The sequence below is a fragment of the Pantherophis guttatus genome, chromosome 18 (assembly GCF_059756535.1).
Source record: "Pantherophis guttatus breed Tessera chromosome 18, ASM5975653v1, whole genome shotgun sequence".
In the NCBI taxonomy this organism is placed as follows: domain Eukaryota; kingdom Metazoa; phylum Chordata; class Lepidosauria; order Squamata; family Colubridae; genus Pantherophis; species Pantherophis guttatus.
This window is the reverse complement of record NC_142080.1, coordinates 3,480,506-3,485,994: the sequence shown is the minus strand read 5'-3', so window position 1 is coordinate 3,485,994 and position 5,489 is coordinate 3,480,506.

Genomic DNA, 5,489 nt, shown 5'->3' with positions numbered 1-5,489 from the left:
TCTAGAGTGTTCTATTTGTAAAAGCTCAAAATTAAAAAACAGACCCTGACCTAGAAATCTATAAGGAGCACCACACACATTTTTCAACTGGTGCACATGGATATAATCGACGACCATAGTAGGTATGGTTTCGTGTACACCCTCAAACACAAAAATAAAATTCAAAGAATTTTATAAGAGAGTCGAAACTCAACATAATATCAAAGTCAAACAGATAATGACAGACAGACGTTCTGAATTCATGTGCAAAGAATTTAGTAACTGGATTAACAAAAATGGTTTGATACATTACAAAACTTTGCCATTTTCGCCATATCAAAATGGTGTAGTTGAACGCAGAAACAGTGTTTTACAGACTATGGTAAGGTGTGTGTTGGAAGACGCAGGATTAAGTTTTTCATATTGGGGAGAGGCCATTCTATATTAAAATTATACATTGAATAGATTATGGTCTAGCGTAATTTAAAAAACACCATATGAAATCATGTATAACTGCAAACCCAAATTATCTCACCTTCACGTTTTTGGGGTAATGGCCAACGTACATATTCCCAAACAACTTAGAAGAAAGGGGGATAAAATCTCAAAAAGGCTAAGATTCGTAGGTTATGAATCCAAAACCAAAGCATATAGATTTATGGACAACAATCATAAAATAATAATTTCAGGATCGGCGAATTTTGATGAAAATGCAAATTGGAGCAAAATACATTCAAACGAAATCATAATAGATAAACACACATATAAAGATAATCAGACACAATCAAAACCTCACATACACATCAACAAATCAATCAAACATAAAATAGCAATTAAGAATTGGAAAGAAGGCCACCACATCATTAATACACAATACATTGATGAAAGGACCCCATCGAATCGTCTGAAAATACTATTAATGCAGACAAAAACATCAGAAAATCACCTAGGTCAAACAAAGGGAACACACCTAAAATCTTAAAGGACTATGTGATGTCCATTAATTGTGATGTCACTACACCCAAAAACTATGAGGACATTTTGGCTCTTCCCGAGGCGGAACAAATAAAGTGGAAAAATAGCATGCAAAAAGAGATGGACAGCCATCATCGCGCGTCGCTCAGCTGATCGTCAGAACTTTTTTTTACATTTTTATACTACTGGTTCAGCGAACCAATAGCATTTTTTACTATCGGTTTGGGGAACCAGCCCGAACCGGTAGCATTTCACACCTGTTCTGAAGGTTATTATACTCTGAATAAAGTCACAGCTCTTAGAACCGTGATGGTGAACCTATGGCATGCATACCAGAGGTGGCATGCAGAGCCATCTCTGGGGGCACTCGTGCCACCGCCAGCTGGTCTGCTGGCTTCTGATGCACCGGCCAACTCGTCTTCGTGGGCACCGGAGCACTGGAAAACAGCCCCAAAAAATGGCGGAAAAACAGGGCTTTTTCTGGGCCTTTTTTGGCCCATTTTCAGGCCAAAAATGTTGTTACATCCTCAAACCCCCACAGCTTCAACCTTAAACTGTCTACCGTGGACCTCAACCCATTCCTAAGAGAGACTTTCATAAAGGGGGCCGCACCAGCATGCCTTCCATCCCTGTCCTACTGTCCCCATTTATTTGTATTCATTTCCTTCGTTCATATTCACACCTGCTATCTTGTACATGTTAAACAAACAAACAAACAAACAAACAAACAAACAAATACCTGCTGGAGACAATGGACTTGTGGTCTCTTGTGAGGAGCAACTGCCCGGAGCACTTTTGGGTGATCTCGAGACGTTTCGGGATTCTGTACTTCGTCTTCCTAGGGATGGTCGTGTCCCGAAGTCAGTGCGGAAACCTTTGAAAAGACTTTTTGTGGGTGGAGCCAGAAGGAAAAGTGGGCGGGGCTCCATTGTGCTGGTAGTGGGGTCTAATTTCACCTATTCCCCCCGCCCCCCCCCGTCCAATTTTGGTTGATATTAGCACACCAGCCCTGTAGTTCTAAATTCCTTTGCAGAAATGCAATGGTGTGCATTTGCAATGCGATGTACCGCAACATGGTGGACCCGGTCTCCCTCCCTGACATTAGCAGCTTTGTCAAGTACGCAACCAGCAGGGATGGCCAGCCCAGGAACTTCAGGTGAATCGGGGGGGGCAGGGGGTTGGACTTGATAGGTGAGAATTAACTCATTCTCAGCATAGTCCAAACTAAATCAAAACAAACTCTTCATAACACAAATTCTTCAGTCTAATCACCAACCTTGGTATAATTAGGCAAACTGCCAAAGGCATCTCTTGGCAAAAGTTCAGAAGCAAAAGATGCCGACAAGAAATAAATGCAGCAAGACTATCAACGTTGTTTTCCGACAAAGAGCCCAAGAGCCGTTGCTGGTCTTTTAAGCCTTATGGGAGGGGCCAATCATCTCTTGGCCTTACTCCTGAGTTGTCCTCTTTGCTGTAGCTCCTCTTGCCTTCTGACAGCTCTTCTCATATGTGCACTAGGAACAGGCTCCTCCTGTTCCTCTGCCTCTCTGCTGTCAGCCTCTGGAGGCTCCGGAGTCCACACATCACTCCCCAATGGCCCTGACTCCATCTCTGCCTCCGACTCAGAGCCCTCATCCGGGCCTTCCCCAGCCTCCGGGACTGGCCCCTGTTCTTCCTCAGCCTCATCGCTGTCCGACTCCGCTGCCAACTCCGCAGGCTGCTGGCGGACCACAACACTGGGATTAACACCAGACAAACTATCCAGTACTGATGATGTGATCTATTTGGATCATGAAACATCTGCAAGAAAACCACCAAGCTCAGAGAGCACCGGGAGACCCAAAAATTCAATCCTGAGTTACAAACACTCTCTTCTATCGTCACTAAACGGAGTTATCTGCTAATTCGGCTGTCATTCCAAATTTGCCAAAATACCTTCCCCGAATCTAAGAAATCATAATTTTTAATGATAACTCGCTGTTTGTTTTTTTAGTCATCTCTTTATTTTGCCTAGTAACTAGAATTCTCTGGACGTACTAATAACATAATTATTATTTTAATGCTCAGCTCAAATTTCATCCATTACTCCGGGATGACAAAGGTTTTCCTAAAAGCTCCCCAGGGAATTGGCAATATTGCTCCCATATTTGGGCTGAGAATTATAACAATAATGCTTCTTGTCCAGTTTGCAAAACACGAAAAAGCTGGGGGTAATTTTTACGACATCGCCGGAAGTTATGACTCTCGGAGGAACAGGTGAGCGTTTTTGCATTCAGCGTCAAATCTGCAAATTGCTGTACCTTTCACACAAATCCAAGCTATAAATTTCTGAGCCATAAATTCATAGAATGCTAAAGCTTTTATTGCCATTTTTAGCCAATTAATACTTCCAGCCCAAGGGGAATCTGGGAGCCAATTAATGAAAAATTGCTGGTTTTAAATCATTTGCAGTTATTTTGAAGGAACATGCTATGCTTCCTTGAAGAACAGAAGGCATCATCATCAGCCCTCTGATGAGTCAACAATTTGGTTTTCCTGAAGCCAAACAAAATTAATTGACTTGAGGATCTTCAGTGTTTTTCAAGTTTGGCGACTTGAAGATGGGTCGACTTCAAGATCCAGAATTCCCCAGCCCAGCATGTCGGTTGGGGAATTCTGGGAGTTGAAGTCCACCCATCTTAAAGTTATCAAGTTTAGAAACAGAGGTTTAGGATATTGTAATAGAAAACTACGATGGTGAAAAGTATGTTGGCTAGGGAATTCTGGGAATTGAAGTCCACATTGACTTAAAGCCTGCTGAGAGGAGTGGTGCGGAGGCCTAGAGATGGAGCTCTCACCTCCCAATCAGGAGGCTGTGAGTTCAATCCTAGGTAGAGGCAGATATTTCCACGGGTGAAAGTTGCTCCAACACTGGGAGTTTTTAAGAAGAGGTTGGATAACCATTTGTCTGAAGTGGTATAGGGTTTCCTGCCTAAGCAGGGGGTTGGACTAGAAGACCTCCAAGGTCCCTCCCAACTCTGTTATTCTATTTTCAATATACTGAAATTTGGACTATCAAAAAGAAAAAAACAAGACAACTAAACCACATAAGTAGACAATTCCATCTATTAATTATCCTTAATTTGGTTCGATTGGAGGAAACAATTACCTTCTCTCTCTCTCTCTCTTTCCTTTTTTAAAAAAACCCTCTTTCTCATTTTTTCCCCGTTGAATTTGAAAAAGAGAAATCAACTTTTCATCCTAGGCCTCTCAAAGATGGGGGAGAAACGCTTCTCGTCCAGTTTGCAGAACATGGTTTAAAAAGCTGGGGGTAATTTTTGCAAAATCGCCGGAAGTTGATGTCACTTGAGGAACAGCTGAGCGTTTTTGCATTCAGCATCAAATCTGCAAATTGCTGTACCTTTCACAAAAATCCAAGCTATAAATTTCTGTGCCATGACTTCAGAGAACACCAAAGGCTTTTAGCCAATTAACGCTTCCAGTCCAGGGTGGATCTGGGAGCCAATTAAAGAAAAACTGCTGATTTTATATCATTTGCCAAGTTACTTTGAAGGAACATTCTATGCTTCCTGGAAGAACAGAAGACATCACCAGCCTTCTGAAGAGTCCACAATTTGGATTTCCTGAAGCCAAACAAAACTAATTCAGTGAGATGCCTCAGTGTTCTTTGAGTTTCAGGTAGGTAGGAATATGTAACCTACAAACCTGTGTTTGTTACAGTGCCAGGCAAGCCAGAGTTGGTAAGTTTCAGGATCATAGAAGTGGAGGGGGAGAGGCAAACGTGATTTCAAGATCATAGAATAGGGGAAATTCTGATTTCAGAATGGGAAAAATGTGGTTTCAGGTTGCAAATTGGGGAAAAAGTATTTCAGGATTGCGGGAATGCAGGATTAAAGTGATTTTAGGATAGTGGAATATAGCAGGGAATGTTTTATACGGCGCTTTTGACTTGTGCGGCTTGAGGACTAAACCATTCGTATAAATGCATCAGGGAAACCACCCGACAAATCGATCGTGGTGTAAAGCCTCTGGCAAAAAGGAGAGAGAAGAGGAGAAGCAAATCAGAACAGCAACACAAAAGAGAAATCATCTATCCATCGTCTCTTGCCCGCTTCAATACTTTAATTGCTATGCTTTTTTTGACTTGCCTCCCAAATTCCTCTCTTGGATCTTTAACTCTGTCTGCATCTGCTTCTTGGCTGCTGACGGACCAACATTTTTAATGACTTGTTTTGTTTTTACGAGCATTGGAAGGACTTTTTGTTGTAAATTGGATGGAGGCTGTTTGGCTGAATATTTTGGAGACAAGATTTCTGAACTGGGGGAAATGACACAGGAGGAATGGGGATCGGTTGCAGTTGACACCAAAACCAGTACAGGTAGTCCTCGATTTATGACTACAACGGAGCCCAAAATTCCTGTCGTTAAGCGAGACATTTGTCAAGCGAGTTTTGGCTCATTGTTAAGCAAATCAATGCAGTTATAATATAGTATATCCAATTTTTTTTTGGCTCATGATATCATTGTGTCTTTTA